Source organism: Tiliqua scincoides, chromosome 2, assembly GCF_035046505.1.
Source record: "Tiliqua scincoides isolate rTilSci1 chromosome 2, rTilSci1.hap2, whole genome shotgun sequence".
NCBI classification, from domain to species: Eukaryota; Metazoa; Chordata; class Lepidosauria; order Squamata; family Scincidae; genus Tiliqua; species Tiliqua scincoides.
In genome coordinates this window covers 255849428-255863227 of record NC_089822.1, presented here as the reverse complement: position 1 = coordinate 255863227, position 13800 = coordinate 255849428, and positions in this window count along the sequence as shown.

Genomic DNA, 13800 nt, shown 5'->3' with positions numbered 1-13800 from the left:
GATGATATTTGAGTTTGAAGACTTTTAACCCATTTCTGCCCATGTATACACCTTTGGTCATTGTTGCGTGTACGCAACGTTGGGCAGAAATGACTTAATTCTGGTTGCGATTTTCTGTTAGTAAACTCTAATACTTCCTTTGTGGGTGAAGCTGTTCCTAGTCAGTGTCACAGCACATCTCTTTTTCCTTCACAGTATGCAAGGAACAAATAAAAATAATAAAATTAAATGTATACAAAAACATATGACATAAGAAAGGCCATATGATATTTTGTTTTAATTACTTACATATCTTAATCTATTTAGCACTTTTTGCCCTACCTTTTTACCTCCAAAGAGTCACTCAAGGTGGCTTACAACTGAAGTTAACAACTTGAGCAATCACAACAATTACACATCTACAATTAAAACAAAATGAAAACAATAATGAAACTTAGAAAAACAAATTAAGAACTAGTCAGTAGCTAAGTGGGAGCAAGAAATCATATGGGATAGAAATTCAGTTGGAGGGCCTGTCTGAACAAAAATAAAGATTTTGAGATATGGTGCAAAAATAATGAGAAGCCCAGATGGATTTCACAATACAAAGCTGGGACCGTGACCCAGTCACATGTCCCACAAAGGGCACAATCCAGCCTTTCACTTGGGCCGGCACAAGTCCCTTGCGCCAGCCCAGGAGAGTCGCAAACATGCCGTAAGGCACGTTTGCACCTCCTTGGGAGGAAGCCGGTCTGGAGCTCAAAGAAACAACAACCTGCGGAGACTGACGGAAGCCTCTGTGCCAGCTTTCTCGGAGCACCTTGCCTCAGCCTGGATGTTCAGATGCAAGGCTCTGAGATAGGTGGGGGGTGGGGGGGCAGGGGAGGGTGGGGGAGGGTCAGGGAGGGCAGGCAGTGGGTGGCCCCAGGTGCGGGCAGGTGGAGAGTGGGAGGCGGGGCTGGGATCCAGCTGTTATGCCAGATCCCAACCCCCGTTCCCGGGGAGAACAGAGCAGCTCCAAATTGTTCAGTCTCCTTGGACTTGTGCCACCTCCAGAAGTGGCGCAAGTCTGAGGAGACCCATAGGGGCCAGCAGTCCTTACCCAGAGGTAAGGGGATAAGTTTCTCCTTGCCTTTGGCTGAGCCACTTTTGTCCCCTATCCTGCACTGGATACAGTGTAAGCCTCTTACATAGGGAGAGATAGTTCCTCCAATCTTGGCTCCAAACCAGTAAAGGCTGTAAAAATCACCTTCACAGGAGCATGGAAGCACACTAGGAACTAATGACGATGGTCCAAAATGGAAATTATAGGCTCCCAGACAAGGGTCCTGACAAGAACTTGTGCATCCACATTCTGCACCAGCTGAAGTTTCCAGAATTGTTTCGCTCTTCAATGGTAGCCCCACAGTAGCCCTTCACAAAACCTGATTCCAACTAGACTCATGAAAATGCCCAGTTGAAATGGATGAAGTGCATGTACCCTGATTTCACTCACACATTATTCCAAGGGGGATGTTCCACCTCAAAGGGGAAGGGGTAGGACAAAATGAGTTATGCAGCAAGTTAAGAAGAGGACAGAGCCAGGAGATGACGGCTATAGGCAGGATATCAGCTATACAGCCATTTATTCCAGGATTTTGCGTGGTTCTCCAATCCCTATACAGCCTATAGCTCCACCCTGCCAGGGCAGGGATAAAAGGGGTCCCTCTAGTCCAGTGTTTCTCAAATTGTGGGTCAGGACCCACTAGGTGGGTTGTGAGCAAATTTCAGGTGGGTCCCCATTCATTTCAGTATTTTAATTTTACGATATTGGACTTGATGGGAATTGGGAATTGGCAACCTTCAATCTCGAAAGACTATGGTATCGCGCTCTGAAAAGTGGTTCTGGCACAGCGTCTAGTGTGGCTGAAAAGGCCAATCCAGGAGTGACAATCCCTTCCACACCCGGAGCAAGTGCAGTCTGTCCCTGGTCTGTCTCCCTGGCTATGGGCCTTCCTTCTTTGCCTCAGACTGTTGGCAAAGTGTCTCTTCAAACTGGGAAAGGCCATGCTGCACAGCCTGCCTCCAAGCAGGCTGCACAGAGGCCAGGGTTTTCCACTTGTTGAGGTCCATTCCTAAGGCCTTCAGATCCCTCTTGCAGATGTCCTTGTATCGCAGCTGTGGTCTACCTGTAGGGTGCTTTCCTTGCATGAGTTCACCATAGAGGAGATCCTTTGGGATCCGCCCATCATCCATTCTCACGACATGACTGAGCCAACGCAGGCGTCTCTGTTTCAGCAGTGCATACATGCTAGGGATTCCATCTCGTTCCAGGACTGTGTTGTTAGGAACTTTGTCCTGCCAGGTGATGCCGAGAATGCGTCGGAGGCAGCACATGTGGAAAGCGTTCAGTTTCCTCACCTGTTGTGAGCAGAGAGTCCATGACTCGCTGCAGTACAGAAGTGTACTCAGGACGCAAGCTCTGTAGACCTGGATCTTGGTATGTTCCGTCAGCTTCTTGTTCGACCAGACTCTCTTTGTGAGTCTGGAAAACGTGGTAGCTGCTTTACCGATGCATTTGTTTAGCTCGAACAACGACAGCTACTCTTTATAGCCTTCATAGATCTCACGAAGGCTTTCGACCTGGTCAGCAGGGACGGCCTCTTCAAGATTCTCCCCAAGATCGGATGTCCACCCATGCTCCTCAGCATCATCAGATCCTTCCACAAGGACATGAAGGGCACTGTTGTCTTCGATGGCTCCACATCAGACCCCTTTGACATCCGAAGCGGCATGAAGCAGGGCTGTGTTCTTGCACCAACCTTGTTTGGGATTGGACTTGATACTACCATGGTATGTGGGGAAATATTAAAGATCTGTTCTTTTAACAGGCTACTATGTATAGGTTTTAAACAATGATAGTAAATGGGACTTACTCCTGGGTAGGATTACAGGATTGTTAAAAATTTTCCTGCTTGATGATGTCACTTCATATCGTCACTTCTGGTGGGTCCTGACAGATTCTCATTCTAAAAAGTTGTTCCTGGAGCTAAAAGTTTGAGATCCACTGCTCTAGTCTAACCCCTGCATTGAGTTCTGCCAGCCACTGACCCCATTTGACAAGAGTAGCACCTCCTGAAGGGCTGAGGCATGACTTGGGCACCTGTTCACTTCCACAGCTCTAGTAAATTATTCAGGGACACTTAAAATAATCACATGAAATGAAGGCTTTTATTGAACAAGGGTCACTTTGTTAATAACATATAACTATAGCAGGGTGACCAACTAAAACCCCCAAGCTGGATGGGACACTAGGTCCTGGCTGTTGCCTCTCCCAGAAATAAATGGGTGAACCATCTAACTCAAGGCTGTACCCGATCATGGAGCAGGTGAGCCTATCATGGCCAACTTCGAAAGGTCGAGGCAGCGGGAATGTGCAAGTCCTGTAGGCAAGCCTGAGAGACCTTTGCATATTCCAATCTGGGACCTTGCCAGCCAGCCTCACGGACCTGGAGAAGCATCATCTGAGCTGTATTAGTTGACCTCAAGGCCTTGCCAACTTCAGAATGGACACAGAAACCTTACCTTCTGCCTACCCGCCTTGTGTGCCCGTTGGGTAAAAAGGCGGGGTACAAATTAATATAATAATAATAATAATAATAATAATAATAATAATAATAATAATAATAATACCCGGCCTGCCAATTCCTGCCTAAAGTGACCTGTCAAGGAAAACCCAACACGACCCCACCAAGCTGCAGAGAGGCAAAAAAACCGCCAGCCAAAAGCCAACTGTGCTGACCCCCCAAATTTCTACCTGCTCCAAAAGGCAACCAGCTAGCCTCAGACTGCAGGAAGGGCAGGGTGGGTGGGGGTCAAGACTGCCAGCACAGATGAGAGAGACACCTGGCACAACCGAGCACGTGTGCCATAAGCTTCGCCCCTCACACAAGGCCCAGTCCGCCTCCAAGCCCTCGCCCACATTCCAAAACAGCCTGGGCAAATAGCAGCAGCACAAAAGGCACACCCACCACCTATCCCCAGGACTCCCCCCCCCCCCGATACTGTATTGGGGATATTGTATGGCTTCCCAACTTCCTTCGCCCCTTCTGCTCCCTCTTCCTTCCACTCTTCCTGGGGCTGCCCTTCCTTTTCTCCCCATTTCTCGCACTGCTGCAATACCTTCTCTGGCTGTCCTGCCATTCCTTCATTGCTCACTCGGCCTCACTTCTTGGCTTCTGCCTTCCTGTCCCAGGCCTCACCACTGCTGCTCCATCCTCTTCCCATTTCCCACTGTGCTCACCCCTGCACCTCGCTTCCTCTGCCCTCCACATCTTCACCCCTCTCCCCAAGTCCAACCTGGTCTCATTCTTCCTATCCCACCTACCTTTTCTCCTCTCCTTCCCCTTCCTTGCAATCCTCCATAGTTCCTTCCATCTTCACTGCACCCACCTCCACTTCTTTCCGCACTTCTAACCGGGCCTCGGACTCCTGTTCCCTCCTTCTCTCTTCCTCCAACACTGTCTCTGCTCCCACTTTCTCTGCCTTCTTCCAAATTTTCCCCACCCTACTTTTCTTCCCTTTGTCTCTCTCCCAGATCTTCTATACCTCCTGGCATCCATTCCCTGTCCCCTGTCCCTCTCTGAGCCAAGTGTGTTCTTGCACAGCTTGCGCAAGTCTTTGTGAGCTTGTGTGGTTGGGTGAAGTGTTTGGAAGCCTTGCACTGCCAGTGTGAGCTGTGATGCTGCTGCCAGCCAGGCTGCACACAGTGCTAAGGAACTTTGGGTTTCTGCCAAATGTGGTAGGTACCAGTGGCGAACCTACCCAGCCCCGCGCCCAGAGCAAAGGTCTGCAATGCTGCCCCCCCATGCAAAGTCGCCCCTCCCACTCACCTGGAGCAAAATGGAACCTCAAGCAGCTCCAGTACCGACTGGAGAAGCCTCCTAAGGCTTAAACTGTCTTAAACTGTGGTCTTAAACTGTGCTTAAAACTGTGGTCAAAACTGTGGTCTTAAACTGTGCTTCTGGCAAACTGGAAGCACAGTTTCTTATGGTGTCAGGAGCCTCAATGAGGCTTCCTGTGCTGTCCTAAAGGCACGTAGACTCAGTTGCCCCATTCACAAAGCACTAGGTCCGCTGCTAGGTCCGCTGCTGATGGGCACCTTTTTCCCAACAGCTCATGTGAACTTGATGTACGTTTTGATACTTAACATGCATTTCAGAGAAACACTTATTTACTCATTTTTTCACATTTTTATTCCACCCTTCCTCCAAGCAGCTCAGGGTGGTGTACATGGCTCCTCCCCTCCTTTTGTCCTCACAACAACCCAGTAAGGTAGGTGAGGCTGAAAGAAAGAGAGAGTGACTGGCCCAAGATCATCCAGGAAGTTTCATGGCTGAGCAAGGATTTTAACTTGGATCTTCCAGGTCTAAGTTCACCACCACCCCATCCTGGCTCTTGGTTGATTGTGCCAGATGTAACTGGCACAACGGAGGTGACGTGTAGAGCGCCTGTGGGATTTTCTGGGATGCTCTATTTGATGAGTTGCTGCTTTACTAAGTCATGAAAAACAAGAGAGATGGAGGTTGAGCCTCAAAAACATGTTTCCTCCAGCTGCACACCTGCGCATGGAGCCACACAGAGAGTCCAGAAGGGTGCAAGACTGACTCCATCCCAAGCAATTATGAAAAACACTGTTCTTTATTCTTGTTCTCAACAAAGCTCAAGGGATTCCTCCAAACATCACTTTGGAAGCCAATAAGAAAAACATCCGAACTGGGAGCAACCAGAGAGGGAACAGAACCTGAAAATACATACTTACTTCTTCTCCACTGAGAGTTTGAGTGCAATTTAGGGGAGATCAGCTCTGCCATTGTCAAGTTGAACATCTTTCCCTTACAGATCTGAAGCTGTGGCTGGACTCCCTTCATGATATAAAATAAAGGCTCTGTGGGTGAGTGTGATTGTGGCAGGCAGTTCCAGAATGTTGCTGCTGCTGTCAGTCCTGCTACTGCCTGGTACTGCCTGGGGGATGCTGAAGACAAAATGCCCTCTTAGGTGGACAAGGGATCGAAATGACCCATTGAATTATTACAAGCCAGGAGACTACCAGATCAATGGGCTTCTATCGACAACAAGTGCTAACTTTCAACCCTATGTTTTCTTCGAACCTCCTGCAAACAGATTTTATATGTAAGTAATCATGTGGGGGAGGGAGTTTCAGCTGCTCCTCCAGATTGCAGTTCAAACTTCTCCATTATTCTTATTTTGATCAGGGACTGTCCCTGCCTGGTGCTTGTGCCTGGCATGTCGTGTTCTTCTTTTCTCCTGTTTTGCTTCAAGGGAAAGGTTTTGTGGGGAAGAAGGAACATAAAGTCACAGGACAGCCTGCCATTTCAAAAGCCATGCCCTGAGTATAAGAGCTGTATATTATATTATGCAATATTATTCTATTGTATAATAAGTATTATAAGTATAAAACCTATAATAGCTTGAGTATAATAGCTGTGCCAGTCAAGGATAATTATTATATTATTATAGGACAATAAGGACAATAATATATATAGTAGTTGGCAACCTTCAGTCTCGAAAGACTATGGTATCGCGCTCTGAATGGTGGTTCTGGAATAGAGTCTAGTGTGGCTGAAAAGGCCGATTTGGGAGTGACAATCCCTTCCACACCGAGAGCAAGTGCAGTCTGTCCCTGGTCTGTCTCCCTGGCTATGGGCCTGCCTCTTAGCCTCAGACTGCTGGCCAAGTGTCTCTTCAAACTGGGAAAGGCCATGCTGCACAGCCTGCCTCCAAGCGGGCCGCTCAGAGGCCAGGGTTTCCCACCTGCTGAGGTCCACGCCTAAGGCCTTCAGATCCCTCTTGCAGATGTCCTTGTATCGCAGCTGTGGTCTACCTGTAGGGTGCTTTCCTTGCACGAGTTCTCCATAGAGGAGATCCTTTGGGATCCAGCCATCTTCCATTCTCACGACATGACCGAGCCAACGCAGGCGTCTCTGTTTCAGCAGTGCATATATGCTAGGGATTCCAGCACGTTCCAGGACTGTGTTGTTTGGAACTTTGTCCTGCCAGGTGATGCCGAGGATGCATTGGAGGCAGCGCATGTGGAAAGCATTCAGTTTCCTCTCCTGTTGTGAGCGAAGAGTCCATGACTTGCTGCAGTACAGGACGCAAGCTCTGTAGACCTGGATCTTGTTATGTTCCGTCAGCTTCTTGTTGGACCAGACTCTCTTTGTGAATCTGGAAAGGAATCTGGAAAGGAAAGCATCTGGTAGCTGCTTTACCGATGCATTTGTTTAGCTCGGTATCGAGAGAAAGAGTGTCGTATATACATATAGTATATATATACATATATGTATATGTGTGTGTACATATATACATATTGTGTGTATATATATATATATATATCACATACACATATAGTATATATGTGTGTGTGTGTGTGTGTGTATACACACATATATATAAATATACATACCGTATTTTTCGCTCCATAAGACGCACCTGACCATAAGACGCACCTAGTTTTTAGAGGAGGAAAACAAGGAAAAAAATATTCTGAACCAAATAGTGTAATAAAATATTTAAAAAACTATAACAGAATAACATTTAAACCATGTAAGTGAACAGCAGTCAACAGTGGCATTAAGAACCATTATCACTGTCATTAACAAATGGAGAGACTTAAAGGTTTGAGTACTCTAGTTTTCTGGAAACCCCAAGAACTCATCATTGCTAGAGTCAGAATTTATGAAGCTCACAAAAGCAGGTGCACACAAATAGGGGATCACATTATCTTTCTGCTACAATGATGTTCTGCCAAATTCCAAACCACTGGGCCTCGTGCCCGCTTAAGGCTGATAGTCCCCCTTGTGCAACTCACCAGTGCAGCAAGCAAAAGTGAGTCCAGTTCCAGTCCACAGATGCCAAGTAAATCAGTCCCATCAATCAGAGTTACCAAATCAGAGTCCAGAGCCAATAAGTCAAATTACAGTCCATGGTCAGGTTCCAGGTAGGTCAGTCAAATCCATCAGGGTATCCAAGTCCAGTAACAATCCACAGTCAGATTCCAAATTCAATAAACCCAGTCAGTCTCCTCTCCAACCTGCACTCCTTCAAAACCCACAAACCCTTTCTGCCTCTGGTACTCCTTATATCCCTGAGGGCCTTATTGCCTTCCAGTGGCTGCAGCTGTGCAGCACACTCTGCTGGGTGCCCAGGCCTTACCCTTAAAGGGGCCACTGCTGACACCACATCTACCTCCTCACCAGATCTTTCTGGATTCTAATACAAGGGGGGGGGGGAAGCAGATCTCTATACAGACCAGTGCAAAAACAGGGGAAAGGTGTGGGGAAGGGAAGATCTCTGTATAGACATCACAGCAAGACCAGTGCAAAACCCCTTGCACACAGAACCAACAGATGGAAGTTGGGGGGGGCAGATCTCCATACATATCAGTGCAAAAGCAGGGGAAAGGTGTGGGGAAGGGAAGATCTCTGTATAGACATCACAGCAAGACCAGTGCAAAACCCCTTGCACACAGAACCAACAGATTGAAGTGGGGGGGGGCAGATCTCCATACATACCTGTGCAAAAGCAGGGGAAAGGTGTGGGGAAGGGAAGATCTCTGTATAGACATCACAGCAAGACCAGTGCAAAACCCCTTGCACACAGAACCACACAGATGGAAGTGGGGGGGGGGCAGATCTCCATACATACCAGTGCAAAAGCAGGGGAAAGGTGTGGGGAAGATCTCTGTATAGACATCACAGCAAGACCAGTGCAAAACCCCTTGCACACAGAACCAACAGATGGAAGTGGGGGGGGGCAGATCTCCATACATACCAGTGCAAAAGCAGGGGAAAGGTGTGGGGAAGGGAAGATCTCTGTATAGACATCACAGCAAGACCAGTGCAAAACCCCTTGCACACAGAACCACACAGAACCATCAGGTGCTCACTCCCTGGGCTCCCTGGACTCACTCCCTAGGCTCCCTCCCTGGGCTCACAAGCCTGCCAGGGGCTCACTCCTAGGGATGCTTGGATGGGAGAGAAGCCTGCGATTGACTCATTTCGCCTGGAGATCGACTGGTAGCTCTCAATTGACATAATGAGCACCCCTGCTCTAGGGGCTTGCTCAGCAAGACTGCCATCCCACCCACACTTTCCTGGGATGGCGAGCAGAGCAGAGCGGGCCAGGGGCGGGGCCAGGGGCGGAGTTGTTTTTTTTTTTTTTTTAGTATTCGCTCCATAAGACACACACACTCCCCCCCCCCACTTTTTGGTGGCAAAAAAGTGCATCTTATGGAGCAAAAAATACGGTATATGTGTTTGCATAGATAGATAGATAGATAGATAGATAGATAGATAGATAGATAGATAGATAGATAGATAGATAGATAATTATAGTATAGGACAATAAGGCTTCTCAAGCATATCGTAATGTTTTGTGCGCCAAACTGTGATTTTTTAAAAAAGATTTTCTCTGTTTTCTCAATATATTCATTTATTTAACAAAACAGTTAGCAAAAATAATGTAAACCATACTAAACATCAATAACTATAAAGTAAATAGGTTCTTAAACATATAAAGTGACCTATAAGTTAACGCAAGCGTAGAGCAGTATGTCGTCATTTTGTAAAAAAAACCTCCCACGCATCCAATCCAATTCAAACATCATAATTCATAATACGAATGTCTTTCAGCCATTCTTGAGTGCATCTTTTCTAAGCCCTTTATCTTCCTCGGATATCTTCTTAACTGTTTACCTAATTGCTTTTATTCTTCAAATCCACAAATCACTATATCATTCTTTTCAGTAGAAAAACAATAAATGGCTTCCAATTATTTGTAAATGTGTTTATTGAAAAATTTTACAATTAAACATTGTCTCCTTCAAAGTATGCCCCTTGTACACAACACTCCCAGAAATTTTTATAGCATACCTGGAAGTCTTCAAGTGGGATGGCATTCAGAGCCTGCATAGTGTCTCTTTGAACGTTATCCACACTACCGAAATGATGTCCTTTCCAATCATTCTTCATCTTTGGGAATATGAAAAAGTTACAAGGAGCCAAGTCGGGACTGTAGGGTGGATGGGAAAGCACTGTGATGTGTTTTTCAGCCAAAAACTCTCTAACAGCCAAAGAACTGTGACTTGATGCGTTATCATGATGTCGTGATTAACTGCAGGAGCAGACACAGGGGTTGGGGGAGATGGATCTTTCTTCCCTGAAATGCCCATGAACCTCTCCTACTCTGTACCTTGCGCATTGGGACAGGAAGGGGGGCTAAAGGTACTTGAAGTACAGTTTTTCTATTGTCACCACTGTGTATGGCCCTTGAAGTTGCTGAAGGAAGGAGCATTTGGAATTGCATATGCCGGGGGGGGGGCATTTATAAAGGAACCCTTCTTTGTTTCACTTTCCACTGGTTGTGTTAGAATTTGAAAGCTCAGCACTTCAAAGAAGTATCTGAAGGTGCCTTTTCTAGAAGAACAAATTGTGACCACCTTCACTTGCAGCTCCTTCTTAAATGTTCTTTTTCTCCTGGCCATTGCTTGAGAAGAGTAAAGGGTAAAATCCTCCCAGATTTCTAATACAGACATAAGAATATAAGACGAACCTAGCCAAAGGCACATCTAATCCAGCTTCTCACAGTATCTCATAGTGATCCTCATGAAGCCTCAGGGAGCTCACAAGACCATAAGAGACCTGCTTCCTGCTGCTTTCCCTTGCATCTGGCATTCTGAGGTACCCTACTTCTAAAACCTGGGGGTTGCAGATACCCATCATGGCTTGTAACCCGTGATGGACTTTTCCTTCAGAAATTTGTCCAATCCCCTTTTAAAGGCATCTAGGCAAGATGCCATAAGAACAGCCCCACTGGAACAGGCCATAGGCCCATCTAGTCCAGCTTCCTGTATCTCACAGTGGCCCACCAAATGCCCCAGGGAGCACACCAGATAATGAGAGACCTCATCCTGGTGCCCTCCCTTGCATCTGGCATTCTGACATAGCCCATTTCTAAAATCAGGAGGTTGCACATACACATCATGGCTTGTAACCCGTAATGGATTTTTCCTCCAGAAACTTGTCCAATCCCCTTTTAAAGGCGTCCAGGCCAGACGCCATCACCACATCCTGTGGCAAGGAGTTCCACAGACCAACCACATGTTGAGTAAAGAAATATTTTATTTTGTCTGTTCTAACTCTCCCAACACTCAATTTTAGTTGATGTCCCCTGGTTCTGGTGTTATCGGAGAGTGTAAAGAGCATCTCTCTATCCACTCTCTCCATCCCCTGCATAATTTTGTATGTCTCAATCATGTCCCCCCTCAGGCGCCTCTTTTCTAGGCTGAAGAGGCACAAACGCCATTGCCTTTCCTCATAAGGAAGGTGCCCCAGCCCAGTAATCATCTTAGTGCAAGAAGGTGCAAAAAAAATCTCTTTTGCACCTTTTCCATTTCCACTATGTCTTTTTTGAGATGCGGTGACCAGAACTGGACACAATACTCCAGGCGTGGCCTTGCCATTGATTTTGTACAATGGCCTTATAATATTAGACGTTTTGTTCTCAATACCTTTTCTAACGATCCCAAGCATAGAATTGGCCTTCTTCACTGCCACCACACATTGGGTCAACACTTTCATCGACCTGTCCACCACCACCCCAAGATCTCTCTCCTGATCTGTCACAGACAGCTCAGAACCCATCAGCCTATATATGAAGTTTTGATTTTTTGCCCCAATGTGCATGACTTTACACTTACTGACATTGAATTCCTTAATAACTCTTGGGTGGATGCCATCAGGGCCCAGTGACTTATTGATCTTTAATTTATCAATGAGGTCTGAAACATCTTCTCTTTTAACCTCTATCTGACTTAACTCCTCGGTCAGGAGGGGCTGTTCGGGCAGCGGTATCTGCCCGAGGTCTTCTGCCGTGAAGACAGATGCAAAGAACTCATTTAATTTCTCTGCCATCTCTAAGTCTCCTTTTATCTCCCCTTTCCCTCCCTCCAGAGGGCCAACCGCTTCTCTGGCGGATTTTCTGCTTCTAACATATTTGAAGAAGCTTTTATTATTCCCCTTAATCTTGCTGGCCATGCGTTCCTCATGTCTCGCTTGGCCTCCCATATCACCTTCTTACATTTCTTTTGCCACAGTTTATGTTCCTTTTTATTCTCCTCATTAGGGCAAGACTTCCATTTACGGAAGGAAGCTTCCTTGCCCTGTACAGCCTCTCTAACTTGGCTCGTTAGCCATGCAGGCACCCTCCAGGTCTTAGTTGAGCCCTTCTTCCTTTGCGGTATACAATTCCGCTGGGCCTCTATTACTGTTGTTTTAAGTAGCCTCCATGCACTCTGGAGAGATTGGACTCTTTTTACCCTCCCTTTCAACCTCCTTCTAACCAGCCTCCTCATTTGAGGGAAGTCCGCCCTTCGGAAGTCAAGGGTTTTTGTTAGAGATTTGCCTGGTATTCTTCCCCCAACATGCATGTCAAAACGGATCGCAGCATGATCACTGTTCCCCAATGGCTCAGTAACATTTACATCTCTAACCAGGTCCTGAGTACTGCACAATATTAAATCCAGAGTCACCTGTCCTCTGGTGGGCTCCATGACTAGCTGCTCTAAGGCACAGTCATTTAGCATGTCAAGGAATCCGGTCTCCTTTTAGTGACCAGAACACAAATTGACCCAGTCTCTATGAGGATAATTGAAGTCCCCCATGATTACAACCCTGTCCCTCCTTGTCACCTCCCTGATCTTTTTCCTCATTTCAAGGTCCCCTTCCAATTTCTGGTCTGGAGGTCTGCCACATCCTGTGGCAAGGAGTTCCAAAGACTAATTACATGCTGTGTAAAGAAATATTTTCTGTCCAAACTCTCCCAACCCTAACTCTCCCAACACTCAATTTTAGTGGATGTCCCCTGGTTCTGCTGTTGTGTGAAAGGGAAAAGATCATTCCCATATCTACTTTATAGACATTGTGGGTGGAGAGAGTGATGCCTGTTTTCTACATCCTGGTTTCATGGACACTCAAACTGGCCCTGCTGCATATCTAAAGACAACAAAAAATATAGCAATGAGACTTTTAGCCCACTCTTACCTAAATCACCCCCCCCCAGCTGATGCAGCTGTGCCACCAGTGTGCGGAAGGCATCTTGCAGGGGGTGACAAACCAGGAGGTCTCCTCTGGCTAAGGAAACATTTGTTCCCTTGCTCGGGAGAAAGCCCTTGCAGCTGCAGTGGGTCTACACAGATCTGCATTAGCCATTTTTCTGGCACAAGTGCAAGTGGAAAGGCAGGTTGAAGCCATGAAGGGGGATAGGGCAGGAGGTCTGGTCTAGAGGGTAGAGCCTCCATTTGCCTGAAGATTAACATCCACAAGGTCGCCAGTTCGAGGCCACCGGCACCGTGCGACCTTGAAGCAGCTGGCAAGCTGCAGCTGAGCTGTTCCATCTGCTCGGAGCGTGGGAGGATGGAGGCCAGAATGTTAAACCAGATCGGAGCGTAACAGCTTGAATGTGGTGGTTCTTGAAAGAGAGAACCTTCTTTCAATTTGTAAAAATCCCTGCGTGGATTTAATAAGCCTGCCTGTGTAAACCGCCTTGAATAAAGTCTTGAATAAAGACCAAGAAAGGCGGTATATAAATACTGTATATTATTATATTATTATTATTAGGATATTTGTGGTGGTGCTGCCATTGATACCACCTCCTTCCCATCCTTCCCAGCTTGAGTCCGTTCCCTTCCTCTCCTTGGACTCTGCCCTGTTCCTTTCCCTCCCCTCCCTGATTTGGACTCATCTGAGATTTCTGTTATCTCCA